We start from the raw sequence: 17,681 nt of genomic DNA, 5'->3' as shown, positions 1-17,681 counted from the left end.
GGTAGCGGGACAATTACACCACTGCTCTTGATTTCCTGGAATATTGCGGGGGTAAACAAAAGTGTGGGCAGATTATATTGATTCTAGTGACTTTTGTCTATTGCAAGAAACATGGGCAATAGACATACCTCACAGGATAGGGTTTAAAACATTTGGCATTGGGGCACTTCAGTCTAATAGGGGTAGGCCTTCGGGGGGACTCATTATATGGGTCAAAATTACACTGAAGTTCAAGGTTGAAGTAATAGAATCAGGTTCACCGGATATCCTGGCCCTAAAACCTATAAATATGAATGGGACAGAATGTTATTTGATTAATGTTTATAATAGACCCTTAGCACACTCTAAAGTTTCTCCCACTCTTGAAATCCTGGACAGTTTTCTGAAAAGGGTGGTTGGTGATGTTGCAGTAATCTTGGGTGGTGACATAAACTGTAATTTTGAACCCGTTCTGGGGCTTGTAGACGTTTTTGAGGATGAAGATCAAGCTAATAACATTCCTCAGCTTGCGACCACAAACTTCGTCAAATGTTCGGCTTTGGTTGTGCAAATGGTGAGGTTAGTGGCAGACCACGGTCTCAGGGCGTGTAACGGTCGCTTGCCCTCTGATCTTTCGAAAAAACCCACCTTTGTGAGGTCCGATACTAAAACCAACTTGGACTTTATATTCGTTTCACTGAGTGTTTGGCACCATATGGTTGACCTCGTGGTGGCAAACAGGGTTGAGAGTGATCACTATCCATTGGAACTGTCCATTGATGTAATTATGTTTAGCGAACCTTCCCTGTTATTTACCCCTGAGGTTACTAATTTCACTTCGTGTGGTGATGTGGTGCAAGTTAGTAATAACAGACGTGCATTGAAATGGTTGCATGTTCTTGCAAATGGTAAGGCTCTTGCAACTGTATACTCACTACTTGACACAACCTTTGGGCCCATAGTTGGACACCTTTCTTTACCCAATTATTATGATCAATTCATTGCACTACACAAGACATTTTTTCAGGAGTTAAAAATATGTTTGACAAAAATGCCTAAAAAAAAGTTGCAAAATATAAGGATTGGGTGTCATGGTAAATTATGGTATGACCAGTCATGTAAATTGGCTAAGAGGGAGCTTTTGTTGGCAATTAAAAATAAAACGAAAAATGATGTCAGAGCTGCCAGGGAGAAATACAAGCAAATCCAAAGGATTTCAAAAAAGAAATGGGAGGAGTCAAATTGGGCGGACATGCTGGCTGCTGCCAAATCCAAGGACAATGTTGGGTTTTGGAGGCTGGTTGCTAATGGGTGTCATGCAGGCAGAGCTGTGAAGGACGTCTTTTTAGATGAATTGACTTGGGTGACGCACTTCTCAGCCCTATACAAAAAATATGATAGTGGTTCGGATGAGACTCTATGGTCGCCACCCCCGATTGAGGGACTTGATTTCTCAATTGTCGAAACCACAAGGGCAATCACTGAACTGAAAAATAGTAAAGCTCCTGGGCCTGATAAGATACCTGGCAACCTGTTTTAGCACGAGATTGAAGTCTGGGCCCCATACATAAATCACTTGTTTAATGCTTTATCTAGTAATTGTCAGTTTCCAGATAGTTGGCGTGCTGCAGAGGTTGTTTTAATATTCAAAAAGGGTAGCAGGTTTGTTCCATCAAACTACAGACCGATTAGTTTGATGGACACCTTGCAAAAACTGTATGCCAAGCACCTACTATTTCGGAAAAACGATTGGATAGAGGAAGAAAGCCATACTTACTAAACTTCAAGCTGGGTTTAGGGGTAAGGTCAGCACCATAGACCAGGTCTTCAGATTCTGTTGCATATATTGGAAATATGTACTTATCAGGAAGGGGCACTTGTATGTCGCTTTCATAGATTTGAGAGCGGCATTCGACCTCGTTCCACGTAACTTGCTTTGGAGGTCCCTTAGTGAGGTTGGACTGCCAGGGTGTCTGCTGGCTCAAATAGTTGAGCTGCACGCTAAGAATTATGCTAACATCAGGTGGGGTCCTAATGGGGAATTGACGCGCAATATCCCCATAGAGCGTGGCGTCCGTCAAGGATGCGTTTTGGCCCCTACCTTATTTTCATTATTTGTCAACGATATTCCTGATCATCTAAACGATTGTGCAAATGATTCACCACAACTTAATGGGGAGAGGGTGCCTGCGTTACTTTTCGCGGATGACACCATCTTGATATCCCAAACTAAGAAAGGTCTCCAGGCACTCTTGAACTCATTTAGTACGTATTGTGCGAAGAAAGGATTAGAGATAAATGTTGACAAAACTAAGTGTATGGCATTGAATCCCTGTAGGCCGGACAGGGGGACCTTAAGTCTGGACGGTCAAGTTTTGGAAACAGTTGATAATTTTTCCTATCTGGGGGTGGTGCTAGATTCTAACCTTACATGGAAGGCCCAAATTGAGAAAAGCAAGGTGTCATATGCCCAAAACGTGAAGCCATTTATTCGCAAATTCAATGCTAGTACAAGCAAATCTGTGACTCCTGTGCTTGAGCTTTTTAAATTTAAAATTCAATCTGCTGCCCTTTATGGGGCGGAGATATGGGGGCCTTGGGCAAGGGATAGCTTCCATGGTCTAGATAACAAATTTATGAGATCCATTGTAAGGGTTCCTACTAGTACACCTCTAATACCTCTTCAGTTTGATTTGAACCTTAAACGAACTGATAACCATACAATCATTAGACCATTAATGTTCTGGATAAGAATATGGTCTACTCCAGAACTGATTGATTATAGGAATGGTCTTCAGGAAATATTGGGTCTGGACTCTCTTAATTCTATTTTCTGGCTCAAACACATTAAAAAATGGTTTTCAATCCTGGGCCTGCCACAGTTATGGGAGAATCCGGAAAGGCAACCGCATTATGTGAAATCTATGGTGAAACGAGCCTTCTGGCCCTTCATAACTAATCAGTTAGCAAATGGAAATAGTACTGGGTCTCTTACTCACAATTTTCTAGGCTTTAAAGACGAACCCTTCTTTGAGGTATTTCTTGATGAGATAGAGCCTCCTCTTGCGAAGTCTTTATTTTTGAAGTTCAGGTATGGGAATCTTGTGACTAACTCTAACCTGGAATGTTGGTCCAGAAGAAAAACGTAAGGGCCTAACATTACACAGGGGAAGTGTATCATGTGCTCAGGTTTTCACAAGGAGGATGAGGTCCACATACTATTCTTTTGCCAAGCCTATACTAAAGCAAGAAAAAGGTGGATCAAACCCTTGTGTAACCTTCTAGGAATAAGATCTTGTGCTATGGCATATAGAATTATTAAAACAAACACTTCCCAATCTATTATATTCAGCATTAGTAGATTTCTTTATTCTGTGTATATTGCTCGCAGGAAGACTGGTCAATCACTTTGAGCTGTTAAACTTTAGTTGGTTTATAGCGTCATAACTGCTTTTTATGATGATGGAGTATGACTTTTCTTTCTATTATGGTATATGTCCTGACCTTAGATGTTAACTGTGATGAAGTTCTGTATTTTAAAGGATTTTGCATTTATTTCTTGTTGAGAATGATTTATGATTCTTATAATTCATGGATAGTTTTTAAACTGTTTTTTAATTTGTATGTATAAAACGATATGGTCCTGTGTTTTTATGTATGTATCTTTTATGGCTAAAGTAGCCGAAATAAAGATTTTAATTGAATTGAATTGAATTGAAATTATAGTGTAAATTTTATTTTCAATAAATACTTCGAAATAAAAAAAAAAATTAAAAATGGAATGCAAACATTAAAATGCACGGGCCGTCAGTTCTGCCTTCTGTCTTAGTCTTCCTGCCTGTCTGGTTTGACACAAAGCAGTAATCTTAAACTCGGTTGTTGCTTTACACTAGAATTACAACTTTTGTTTTTCCACCAATTCTTCTACAATTCTGCTTTTGTCTCCACCGCTCGGGCTGCTATGTGTCTCCTGGCGTCGCCTCCCCTTTGTGTTCAGCCTGTCCTCTAGCTGTTCCTAGGCCTCCATGGCCTGCAGCCAGAGGAAAGTGAAAGTAAAGCCATTCTGGATTAAATCCCCTGGTCGGATCCAGGGACAACTTCTGAATATCTTCTATGGGGAATTCCAGGTTTCCGTTCCCTGGCGTATCCCACGCCAGGGAACGGAAACCTGCACGAGGCATTAGATATCTTGTGGAGCTCTAGGCCGAGAGAGGTTACCAGAGAGCACGGCACCGGCATTGTAAGCAGAACGGTCACGGGGTAAGCTGCATCACATGATGATGTCCTGGCACAGGGACCGGGCAATGTGGATACTGCACATCACACCGCCCCGCAAGCATGCTGCACGGACCCCGTCTTATGCTGCAAGCTGTGGATTTTTTTTGGGGGGGGGGGGGGGGCGCGGGGGGGGGGTTTCACTCTTGGTGTGGCTCAAGTTTTTTGGGGGGGGGTGGGGGAGTAGGGGGGTGGTGGCCTCTCCCGCTATAACCTGTCGTCTCGGGGCGGCAACAACAAGCCTCTCCCGCTCCTCATGGAGAAAATGCTCGCCAGCACCCCCCACCCCTTTCACTGGAGGAACGCAGTAACAGCCACGGGCGCCTATAGGGCTCGCTACGCCAATGGCTGCAAGCATGCTACACGGCAGTCCTGTCTTATGTAAATTAGCGGTTCACAATGAAGGTTTTCTCTGGCATTCTTGTGGCACACGTCCCCAAGTGTAAAAAAAAGACACAAATTACTTTTACGAATGTAAAATTATGAAATGCACAGATAAAATTAGAACACAACTGTCTAAACTAAGATTATAAAACAAACTCGTCGTATCCGTGAATATTAAGGGTGTATCTGGCACTCGTGAAATGTGCTAGCTGGAGCTACGCACACTGCTCACCAGTGTGACCTCCGTACACACGCCCGGCCCGGCCCTGCCCACTTGTGGCCTCTTCGCTTCCCTCTCTGCCCAGAAGGGCCAGCTCTAGACTGTGCCCTGCTCATCCTGCCCATCACTCCCTCCTGCTTCAAGCAGCGCCCACAAGTGCACTGCAGTCTGCCAGGCAGTCCCAACTCGTGACCGGCCCACCGGGACATGCCCTGAAACTCAGAACAGGAACCAACTACTGTCACTTCCACAATGGGCAGCTGTTCCCACCCGGCCAGCTCCTGCCTGGGCACACCGCGATTACCCACGTGTCTGCCTGATAACCCGCGAGCGTGTGAGGGCCGACTGGCCTCAAGCTGGCTTTAGGTTGGACAACTAGTGCCTACTTCGGACACCCATCAGCCCACCATTTACTTCTTGCTAACTCCAGGGCAGCACAACTGCCACGAATGCCACCGGAAGTAATGAATGTGTCATTGTGTAATGTAGCTGGTGCTCATACACAGCGCTCCTCTACCCGCAGGTCTAGTTTGCGCTATATAACACTGCAAGACAATGTAATAAAAACTATTTTAACACAACAAGTAACCCTGACCTGTGCCCCCTGGGAACACAGGTCACAATATTCCGGTTAATCCTGGCAGGCCGCCCAGGTGCTTTTACGAGGGTGTGAACTAAAGTTCTCTAACAGAAGTCACAACTCCGATAAGACCTTGGCAGCCTGCCTGAGAGTGAACGTTGCACAAACTGCACAATGATTTTTTTTTACCTGTATCCGCGTGGGAGAGGCACCACTGCCCAGCACCCACCCCTCCTGTAAAGTCTGTTCCGTTCCACTTAACTGGGGTGCTTGGACTCCGTCATCTTAGGGACACATGCAGTGTTTGCATCAAGTGTCACGCGAGGGAGACAGAGAGAGAACAAAGAGGTTGGGGGGTGGGGGGGCTGCGGGTGCACGTATTCAAGCGTGTATATAGGTTTCTTCTGTGTGAATGGGCCTATCAGCTGAGGAGTAAACCGGAGCGGACAACTGTACTTTGCACAATATGTCAATACCCGACGACGTGATCTGTCTGTCAGACCAAATCTGCCCCACCCAGCCCCTCTTGGACACTAGAGACTAGGGGTGGAAGAGCTAGCAAGTCATTTCCCTGCCGGAGTGAAACCTATCCCCTTCCTCCTTTACTGTCTTACATCCCTATTTCATTTGCAACAGTCAGCAGTAGCTAGCTCCACTAGCTACTGGGCCCTCCAGTGACCCCCGCCAGGGCCCGCATCCTGATTCACAGGTATCTCTGCCACCGAAAAAGGCGTGGGTCCCGTGCTCCCTGTGTCACTGGATTCAAGTTAGCCTGGCTGATATGGGGAGATACCCCAAAACCGGTCCCAGGATGCTTGTTTCCGGTCCAGGGAGGACCTGGCCTAGCAGTTCGGGCTGGACTGTTCCCGAGGAACAGGGTCAAGACTGATTTGCATATGGCATGGCTGGGTCCAAACTGGGTGGCGAAGTGAGCTAAAGAACGATGGATTTAACCCAGATCTGTGACTGGGGGTGAGTGTTTGCATTGTTCAGCATTCCATCCATCATTTGTTCTTTTTGCTTTTTTCGAAACATCTCTAGCGAAAGGTGGGTTCTGGTATGCACCCTCAAACCACTTGAAAACACATAGGGTGAAATTGCACAAGGTAACTTCAGAACTAGTTCCCCTCATATCTCCAGGCTTACATTAAGGTTCAAAAGGGGGTGGTGATGGACGAAGCATCTGAACAAATCAAACACTCACACCCAGTCAACAGATCTGGGTTTGATCCATCACCGTTCTGCCCACTCTGCCACCCCAGTTCAGACATGGCCATATGCAAATCAGTCTGACCCTGTGCCTCATGGGAACACTCCAGTCCGAACTGCCAAGCCATGCCTTCCCTCGACCGGATTCAAACTTCCTAGGACAGGTTTCTGGCATTCCAGCCGTCTTCAGCCAGGCTTGCTTGAATCCAGTGGCAAAGTGAGCAAGGGACTCACGTCTGAGCATACCCTGCCAACTTATGGCGAACAAAGCGGTACAAAAGGGGGTGGTGATGGACGGAGCATCTGAACCAATCAAACACTCACACCCAGTCAACGTTAAGGTTCAGCTCTAAGACACCTCTGGGTATTCGTGCGCTTAATAAGTTATATTAACATAGCATAACATGCATACTTTGCATGTTCTCCACTGGCTGTAATGTACAGCCTGGGCGGAGGACATGCACAGGTCCCCAGTCCCTGTCTGAGCGTGAACCACGGCACTCAGACCAATCATGAAGCGCCTCAGCATAGTTATTGGCGAAGGGAGTCTGGGAGCCTTTGTGCTTCCTGTTTCCGGAGTGGTGGCAAGAAGGACGGAGGACAGGCGGCTGCCAGTAAGATAAGTTACGTTTTCTTTGTTTTTAACCCTCCCCTCACTGCCCCACAACTGCTGCCCCGCAGCAGTCACTACTGTGTAATGGCAGGTGAAAGAACAGATTCCCAAGCACCTTCCGGAGTATCAATTAAAATAGTTACCAACAAAACAAATCTACTGGCCATTAATTTTGGCTTTTGATGTTACTCAGAAAATCAGTAGAATTAACTCCGAAAAGCCTTTGAAAAATAGGACTGGTTTTAGCCCAAAGCCTGCAGGGCAGCACTAGCAGTTTCCCCCGCTAGCTAGCATAGTACGTAATGAAAATAAATTACGATAGTGCCTTGTAATAAGGCACATTGACAATGGATTGGGGTCCCAACTCTGACACTGATGCCTTAAGGCATCTCATGTTTGCACCATCTCTTTTTTTAGAGCAGGAAGTTTTACTTGCATGTGAATTAAGAGCACTTTTCCTGCCCCAGAGTCCTGGTGGCATTTACCATGTGTGGATTCCCACTTGGTAAAATCCCCCCAGATATTCAAGCAAGAAGTAATTTCAACTGGTAACACCTGTTCACTTATGGAAATGGCATGGGTGGTTTTACCCATCTGGGGGTACCGCTCCAGTCAACTCATGATGTGGGCCAGTGTGTTTAATCGCATTCCATTTCCTGGAGCAAATCTAGACTGCTCGACCCTACCACCATCTGGGTGTCAAATGCTAAAAGGGCATCCTTGGTTATCCGTTTGAAATGAAATCATGGATATCAGTCAGGGATAAATCACATTTAAAATTGCTACAACGAATGCACACTATCCCTGTATGCACTGGTTTTCTCAAGAGAAGTCTTTAAAGTGGGAGAACAGAAATCCTATCAGGCGATATCAGCACTCCAAATCACTATCCAGGGTCTATGAGAAGAGACGTGTCTACATTTTGCCCTATCATTCACAATGAAGTCAGCATTTCAATGAATAAAAGCTAATAAAGCCTGGGCTGGAGGAGGCACACATCAGTGCTCCACAGAGCCATCAGTAAGACAGTGATCCACCAGCTGGAAAGCCAGGCGAATCCAGACTATCTCGCACACAGACTCTTGACAAGAATTGGAAACTTGCACTTTTGGGGGGAAAAGCTAAAATATAAAAAATGACAGGGTCTGATAGCACAAGTCACATGGAAAACAAGCACTGGCCTAGCCAATAGGTTTCGCCTTTGGAACCTTGTGTTTAGCCAGGCAATATTTGTCCACCATAGGGGGCCCATTAGTTCAACATGAATGCAGCACCAAGAATGCTTTGTTTAAGGAGATATCTTGTAGCAGAATGATCGCTATCTGAAGAAGTCCCCGGGCAGGAGCGCATTAAACAAACGCACATATACACGCCGGTCGTGGCATGCAGGTGTGTGGCACGTCATGCCTGCACGTATGAGGCTGGTTTGAACAATCTAATAATATAAAGCGAAACATTCATGGAAGAGGAGCACGTCATTCGTCTTGATCACAATCACACTGTGGCTGTGGCCGGACCGGGCTTGTTGGGATAAATGTAGGTGCACGTCGTTCTCGTGTGGCCAAAAATCTCTCCGTGAAGTCAGAGGGCTCGGCCACGGCGCAGCGACCATCTATCATGCACCCCAAGAATACCGACTATACTGCATTTAACGCCGTATGTAGGCGCTATGAAGACAGCAAACAGCTGCACCTAGCACTTCAGAAATCCTTAATAAATTAATACATGTATTTATATGGAGTGCCAACACAGCACAAAACTCACAATGCGTACCATAATTATTACAGCAATACTGGGTCCAGAGAAAATGCAGTAATTACTAAAATACCTAGATGAATACGTTCGGGAGGTGATTCCCACGTTTCAATTTTCAAATCCATCTGCAGTTGTATCTTTGCTTTAAATGTCACACTCCTCATTATTCGCAATTATCCTGGAGGATAGCCTTAAATCTGGGGTGCACTTAAAGCTTACTATATCTATAACTTCTCGCCTTAGGACTGCGTCCGCATTCGTGCTCGGTAAATACGTTTTTATGGGTGGAGTTTTATATAGCGCCTGCTTCACCCAAAGGTATAAGAGCGCTTTACCTGAGCACCACCTTCGTTACACTAAGAGTAATACACTCACGGAGATGCCCGAGGCTCTTATCTGCGCAAAGGACGAGACATCCCGTCCGCCGGTGTCCCACCGTGAGAACCTTCCTTGGCGCAGAGAGGCCACCTTTGTACCCAGCCAGAAGACGCGGAGATGAGAGCACATGACAGGTTCCCACATGACAAAGAGCGGGCCCTCCTCGCGAAGCCTGAAGAGGCCGATAAAAAAACACTTGATTGCCCCCTCTCAAGCACGTGAACCTGTAACATTAATGAGTTGTGGCAAGTAGGCTCCGCGGATTGACAGACAATGTGCCTTGTAGTTTGAATGTGAAAAGCGGACACTGCAGATGACGGCTTCACAGAGCAAGGCCCAGGGCGGGGGAGGGCTGTGTCTGCAGAGTCTGTCTGGGAGCTCGCCTGGCTGGCCGGGAGTGAAACCAGTTCTGAGGGTGGGGGAGAGGGGCAGCCTCTAACCAGCAGACCTTTACAACCTGAGGGGGCCACGGTGAGCAGTCCTGAGCAACGACTTATGATTGTTGCGTTCCCTACAGAACAACGTAAATCTAGGAATATTTGCTGATAAATACGTTTCATTTAAAATAACCAGGTTTGTCAGAACTATAGCGCTGGGAAGGAGAGGGCTGGTCTGGATTTTTGAAGGAAGCCAGCCGTGCCCACAAGGAAACGCAAAGAGACACTGCCGGGTCACAGCTAAAACAAGAAAGAGAGAAAGAGAGAAACAAGAGTGCAAGCGAAAATAAAACGCAGCCCGCGCTCTGCATTATGATTACTGTCAATGACTAATGCTGAAACAAGCAGCAGCTGTTTTCAAGCACAATTGTGCTTGTGGCAGCATACGACTAGCGTGAGCGAGCAGTGGCCAATTAGCACGCGTGCCGCTGCTGGCTCCCGCAAGGTGGATGCCGCCACAAGCATGAGTGTGCTTCAAAATAAGCAGATCGATGGCTAAAGGACCTCCTAGAGCAGCACATGCGTGCTTCCTAGGCAAGACCTAAAAACCTTTAACAAGATTAACTGGTCCTTCTGGGGATGAGATGGTAAATTAACTAACTGGCCAAGAAGAATGCTGATCAATAGGATAAACAACATTGGCGCGGCTGAAATGTGGCATCATTTCTGCCCACTGTCTACAAAGGTTCTTACTATTCAACCACAGGCATATAAAATAAGATAAAATACTGATTTAAAAAGACAGAGGGCCTTATTTAGATCTCGGCAGACAGGTTACTTTATCACAATGGTGACCGATATCCTGCCTGCCAAAATTTGTCAGGACTGGTTGCTACAGTTGCTTGCACCATAAAACAAGCATTGGCATAGCCAAAAGGTCTCGCCTTTGGGACCTTATAAGTTTAGCCATGCAGCAGATTATCCCCCATTAGCATGCCCACACACTCAACATTTTTGAATAATCCAATACTTTTTATTTAAAGTCGATATGAAATGAGCCAAGATGCATTGGAGATAAATGGGCAGCATGCCTGAGCATGGGTGCCAAGGCGGGAGATGGCAGGTGTAATGGTGACGAGCATGCATGTATGACCACTGACCTTGGCAGCATTATTTTTTTTAATTTTTTTTTGGTAGACCTTTATTGCAAAGAATACAAGTACACGGCAACAGGCCTACAACCCGTTGATAGGGCCGGCCGCGATCAATTTGGCAGCGACAAAGAGAAGCACATAGTTAGTCATAGATAACAGTACGTAGTGGTATTATGAAGGCAGTCTCTCTCCGCTCCCCAGGTGTCACTTGTATCTTACAATAACATTGTACACAGGAAATATGGTCTCATTTTGTGCTTTATACAGTTAACAATTCAATACCCCAACTTCCTACCACCCCACACCCCATGAGTCAGGTTCCGATAGCTGTACACAGTGCTTTAGGTTTTAGATCTAGCATCAAACAACATTCAGCTGTATAGGACATCAGGGAAACGCATCTCAAATGCTCTTGATTATTGACAACTGCGCACCGTGCCTGGCGGCATCACACATCCAACTTGCCCACACGGCTCTACAGGTGAGCAGCCGAAGATAGTTTGTGAATTGGAGAAATCGCAACACGCATCCAGCACTTCTCTGTAGTGGACCCCCCCCTGCATCGAATTACCCCTCCCCTCCCTCCCCTACCAGGGAGCCATCATGCACACTGCTAGTGCTTCCGTCTGCATCCAAAGAGCATATACGCCGTATACGGGCCCCAGATATCGCGCAGGCGCGAGTTTGCAGGGAGCCCCTCGTGGTAGCAAACCAGTTGATCCCTGCAGTACTCCATGTCCTGCAGCCACAATCGTACCTCTGGTGCTCGCCTCCCTCCCCAGGCCATAGCCACTCTACGTTTAGCAATCTGTAATGCCAATAGTATCAATCGTCTCACACTTGCAGGCACTCCAGATGCCATGCCCAACAGGCATAGGCGGATATCTAGCGTAACCTCAACCGACGTCATTGTAGAGAGTGCATCAGTCACAGCGACCCAAAAAGCATACACACGCGCACAGCCCCAGGCCAAGTGTACAAAGTCCGCCCCATCTGCCCCACATCGAACACACTGAGATGTCTCTCGAAGACCATACCTCGCCAGCTGTACAATGGTGTAGTACCATTGATGCATAAACTTATAGTGTATAAGGCGAAAGTTGCCGTTGGCAATAAAACTCCCAGTCATGGAGCAACACTCAGCCCATTCATCATCTGTTAGCGGGTCAGGCAAGCAAGCATCCCACCTAGCCTTTGCCGTCACTGCACCCCCCCCCCTTATCCTCCTGCGGGGCTTTATAGAGTCTGGAGAGCAGTTTAACTTTATCCGGCGCTGTGTACAGCAACTGCAGAGCACCCAGCGATAATGGTTCCTTCGGATATGTAGGATATAAGGTGTGTATGGCAGCTCGGAGCCAGGCATATGTAAAATGTGGACATAACCACATTCGGGGAACGATCCGTCATATCCCGCAGTGAGAGAAAAGAGGCACCTGGATAAAGGTCCCCTACCGTGTTGAGGCCTACCCCCTGAAGGAGCTGTAAAGCCCCAATCTCACTAGAGACCGAGATGTCCGTGTGATACAGCAGTGGCATATCTGGGGCGTATAGCGGCACCGTGGCAGCATTATTAAGGATATATTGAGAGGGTGGCTGCATAAAAGGGGACCATGCTGTATAAATGCTGTTGCAGAGTAAAAACGGGCTTGTTTGGTTTGCTGGTGTGCGGAGAGGACTAGGGCTAGGTAGAGACCAACATTAGTATAATTGCGGACAGCCATGATATAGTGTAAAGACACAAAATGTACAATTGACCGTGTTATAGAATAAAAAGAAAATGCACACGAGACCACTAAAAACAAACAGAAGCAAAAAGCCCGTTGTGGTTTTTTTTTTTTTTTTTAAGAAAACTTGAATAGAAATGTGTGAATTAGGTGTTTTGCCATGTTAGGAATGTTTGGCTATGTCAGGTGTCTATGCACCAGAGTTCATTCTCAAAAATACTGCTACTTAATTGTCTGAATATAATAATACCTGCCACACTAGAGAGCTGTTAGTGTTTACCTAACCTCCGACTAGGATTCCTCAGCTCTAAATCATGGGACATGTTGGGTACACAGCCCCTTCCCCCTACAGTGCCCACTTTCCAGGAATCTAGCATGAAAGCTGCTGCTATCGGCATGATGTTCATAAGCTTCTCTCTGATAGAACACTAGGAGAAGGCCCGTGAGTTATACAGGGATGCTGGAACAGGGCTGGGCTGTTTCCAAACAAGGGGCAAGGACAGAGGAACGGAGTATACTAATTGGGGAGTGTTCGGGTGATTATGAGGTAATACAATATAGTAAATTATATTTTTTAGAACTAAAAAACAGGTTACAAACAGTATTTCTGGAGCTTCATGTTATCCCTTCTGTAGCTGGTGAGCCTGAAAATAAACAAAACAAGGCTCTCCGATAACATCAGAGCGTTACAAGACAAATGTGGGTGCTCCCTTAAAAGGGATTAGGGTAATTACGGTGAGCATACTGGCGTGTCTAAGATCCGAAAAATGAAGCAGGCAGAATGAGGACAACTGTTCTAGGGGTAATGCGCGGTTGCGCCCGATGTGAGAGGGGTAAAGTCTTTGTGTCCCTTGTGTGCCGGTTACATGAATGGCACTAGGCAGATCCTGGCGACCGCAGTACCTCTGGCGTGTTTGTTGGTGAGCGGGTGCAGAAGCCGCCCGTGGTGGTGATTAGAGGCGGAGCTGCCCCTTGCTAGGACTCAGCCAGTAGGTTTGGGAGACGCTCTTTAATGGGGAGTGCTCGGGGGATTATGAGGCAATACGAGATAGTAAATTATATTTTTTAGAACTGAAAAAAAACAGGTTACAAACAGTATTTCTGCAGCTTCATGTTAACACTTCTGTAACTGGTGAGCCTTAAAATAAACAAAACAAGGCGCTCCGATAACATCAGAGCTTTACGGGACAAATACGAGCGCTCCCTTTAAGGGGATTAGGGTAATTACAGGGGGGCATGCTGGCCGCGTCCAAGATCAGAAATGGAGCGGGCAGAATGAGGACAACTATTTTAGGGCTAATGCGTGGTTGCACCCGATGTGAGAGGGGTAAAGTCTTTGTGTCCCTTGTGTGCCGGTTACATGAATGGCACTAGGCAGATCCTGGCGACCGCAGTACCTCTGGCGTGTTTGTTGGTGAGCGGGTGCAGAACCCGCCCGTGGTGGTGATTAGAGGCGGAGCTGCCCCTTGCTAGGACTCAGCCTGTAGATTTGCGAGACGCTCTTTAAAGCATTCACCTGGGCATCGGAGTAGCCATGATGGAGGGGAGGGAGGAGATCTGCGAATGCTGAGGGAGGAAGCGTTGCCGCTTGATTGTGAAGCTGTTCGTGCACGGAGTAGCCATGGTGAAGGGGAGGGAGGAGATCTGCGAATGCTGTCGGAGGAAGTGTTGCTGCCTGATTGTGCAGCTGTTCGTGCACTAAGCAAAAAAAAACTGAAACTAGCCCTGCCATTGATGAAATGCGTTTTTGGCCCTACTTACCATGCTCCTTGTTTTTTAGAGAACTCCCCACTGCCCTCTGGATATGGGTCACAAATGAAGAACCGTTCGTTCTTTTGAGAAAATACCATTTTCCGGAGACTCGGCGTCCAGCTTCTGTGCCGTCCACCGGAGATGAGAGGGCACCTCTAGTGCGCAAGATCAGTGTTGTGTGTTTACACACTGAACAAACCCGGTAGTGGTGCGCGCGTGAGCGCGCTTGTGTCTGCTGCTGCAGGAGAAGACCACATCTGTTTCCAATCAACTGGCGCAATAATTGGAAACAGATGGCGCTGATGCTCGCTACCGAGCACCCTAGGCCAGAGAACAAAGAAGGCGGGACATGCACCCGCCTTGGGCCAATTGCATGCTGTCTTTCTTGGAAAGACGCATGCAAAGCTCATTAGCAAGTGATAAAAAAGCACACGTACGAGAATGTGTTTGGAGTTTAAAAGCCCTTACTAAATGCCTCGCAGAGCAATGCATTCGCGCTGGCTCAGGCGAGACCTAGAACAGGAGACCTTATTTATGCCCCAACTGTTTTGACTAAACCCTTGAAGCTAATAAGGCTGGCAAGAAGATCCTCCTAATCTAAGCAATAAACTGCTGCACCTGGGAGATAATGCAATCAAAGGAGAAAGATACAGCTGGACTTAGTCCAGAAAACCCAGAAGAAAGTCTGTGCTCGAGCAATTACAATGCAATGGAAAACTAATCAACGCAATACACAACAGAGAATCCACATGTCCTGTGCTTAATTTGATTCGATGGTTGCCGGTGGGGGGCACCGCACTAATTTTTTAGATCGGCAATCATTTTTCCTCATCTGACATTTCCCAAGAGCAGGAGCGGAAAACACACAAGGGAAACACACAATCGGGGAAAGACGGAGGAAGAGAAAGATGAAACAAGCATTTGCAATGCAATAGGTCTCGCATTAGGAAATTTTGAGCTATTGGTATTGTAAATTACACATTTTTTATTTATGTGTTGGTTCTGAAAATAGCTAAATTAATAGCTTTGTCATTTACAATGCCAATAGTTTTAACTTTCGCAAATGTGACACTTATAGCATTTGTAATGCAATATGTGTTGTATTTACATGACTTAGATGTATTGATATTACAAATAACAATGGCTTTTATTTTTTTTTAAATTAATACTTAAAAGTTATTGTAATTTATAAAGGCAATAGCTTAAACTTTTGTAAATAACTTTTGTTTAGATTATGTTCAGTGTATTTTATTGTGACGAAAATACAAGAACAGAAGTGAAATATTAAGATCTTTTTGTGACATTTGTAATACAGCTTGAAACATTGAGAGAACATTTTTGAACCAGTTGTTTTTGAATGGTTGTACAGATTGATGCTGTGGTGGCGCTGAGTGATGTTGTGGTGGCGACGAGTGATGCTGTAGCGTTCAGTGATGCTGTAGTAGAGCATAGTGAATGTGTGGTGCCCCTGAGTGATGCTGTGGTGGTGCTGAGTGATGCTGTGGTGATACGCTAGATAGAGGGAGGGCGATAGATAGATAGATAGATAGATAGATAGATAGATAGATAGATAGATAGATAGATAGATAGATAGATATGTAGATAGATAGGATAGATAGATAGATAGGATAGATAGATAGATAGATAGATAGATAGATAGATAGATAGATAGGATAGATAGATAGAGTTAGGGCGATAGATAGAGTGAGGGCAATAGTTAGAAGCGTGCACTGACGTCTGGTGGTGTGTGTGTGAATGGTGAAATTGTGCACTGACAGCTGGCGGTGTGTGTATGCCTGGTGAAAGCGTGCAGTGACGTCTGGTGGTGTGTGCGTGCCTGGTGAAAGTGTGCACTGATGGCTGATGGTGTGTGTGTGCCTGGTGAAAGTGTGTACTATGTCTGTTGGTGTGTGCCTGGTGGAAGCGTGCACTGACGGCTGGTGGTGTTTGTGTGTGATGAAAGCGTGTACTGATGAGTGATGGTGTCTGCGTGGTGAAAGTGTGCACTGACGGTTTGGTTTTCAGTGTAGTTGTGTATGTGTTTATGTGTGTGGTTTATGTGGTTGTGGGTGTGTGTGTGGTTGCGTTTGTGTGTTGTGTGTGGTTGTGTTTGTGGTGTTGTGTGTGTGGTGGGTGTGTGGTTGCACTGTAAGGCATTCGCGAGCGTGGCAGTGCTAGAGTTCACACCTTTCAGTGAGAGGCTATGGAGTAGAGGTGTGCCTGAAAAAAACTCAAACGCCAGATTGCAGCATAATGTGTACTAAAATAGATCAGCTAACAAAAGTGTGTAAAAGACAATACATAAAACAAGCCAGTTGCAGCAAAAAGGTCTGTCATTTTCCTGAGTGCAAACAGGTGAGTGCTCAATGTACAGAGCCTCAGAAATGTAATTTGATATTACACGCGCCGACCGACTTAGATTAACAGTACAGACAGATTTTAAATAATTATTTTGGGAGTCCCTTGGAGTCTTATAAACAGAGGATTTGGATGACGGCTGGGCCTCCCCCCCCCCCAGCCTACTTTTGACAATAGAAAGGCGTTGCCTGTCATCTCGGCATTGGGAACCCGTTTGAGTACAAGTTGCAATAACCCGTTTAGAAGACCAGCAGCGATCCCTTTACAAAGAGGTCACGGTATTTTGAGACCACTAGAGGACAGAGATGCCTGGCCTTGAAAAAGCCAGTACAGTGAGTGACGCATCTCTTCTGTTGAGTCGTTCCTAGTGAACAGGCAAAGAATGTTAATCCCTAATAAGGAGAAAGGGCTGCGGCTCGAGCGTGACAGCCATGAATCTGTGTGGGAAAATCGAAGCCGGAAACCATAACAACAAAAAAGAACAAGTAACCAGGTAAATGAAGGTAAGTGTTACGCTCACATGGAGACTTCAGTCACTAATCCCTGGTGCCTTACTTGCTCTGTTCTGAGTCAGTTCCCAACATTACAGAAATCAACGGATTATGACTTTAAATGAAATAAAAGTTAAATTAACATTTAAAAGGGTGTTTTGTGCCAAATGGAAACACTGAGAAATGCATGTCTAAGAATGCCAACATTCAAGATGTTACATAGGAAAGGAAGACTGTTGTAATAATAAAGGTGACATAGATGAAAGTGTGCGTAAAAGATCAAATGTTGGATGTCCCTGAAAGCTCGAGCCTGGTTCGAGTCAGATGTTCTGCTCTGGCTCAACCAGACCCACAGCCAACTGTTGCTTGTCTAAATACTTCTAAGGTCCCAAAACGGAGACCTATTGGCTATGCCAATGCTTGTTTTGTATT

The 17,681-nt window shown here is 45.9% G+C and overlaps 1 protein-coding gene across 4 annotated transcripts in view; it reads right to left on the bottom strand.

The window, feature by feature from the left end:
- CFLAR (CASP8 and FADD like apoptosis regulator) overlaps positions 1–17,681 on the bottom strand; it is a 462,739-nt gene that overhangs the window by 219,202 nt on the left and 225,856 nt on the right. The window lies entirely within an intron of this gene.

This window comes from Lissotriton vulgaris, chromosome 2_1 (genome assembly GCF_964263255.1).
Source record: "Lissotriton vulgaris chromosome 2_1, aLisVul1.2, whole genome shotgun sequence".
NCBI lineage: Eukaryota > Metazoa > Chordata > Amphibia > Caudata > Salamandridae > Lissotriton > Lissotriton vulgaris.
This window is presented reverse-complemented; position numbering and strand designations above follow the sequence as displayed.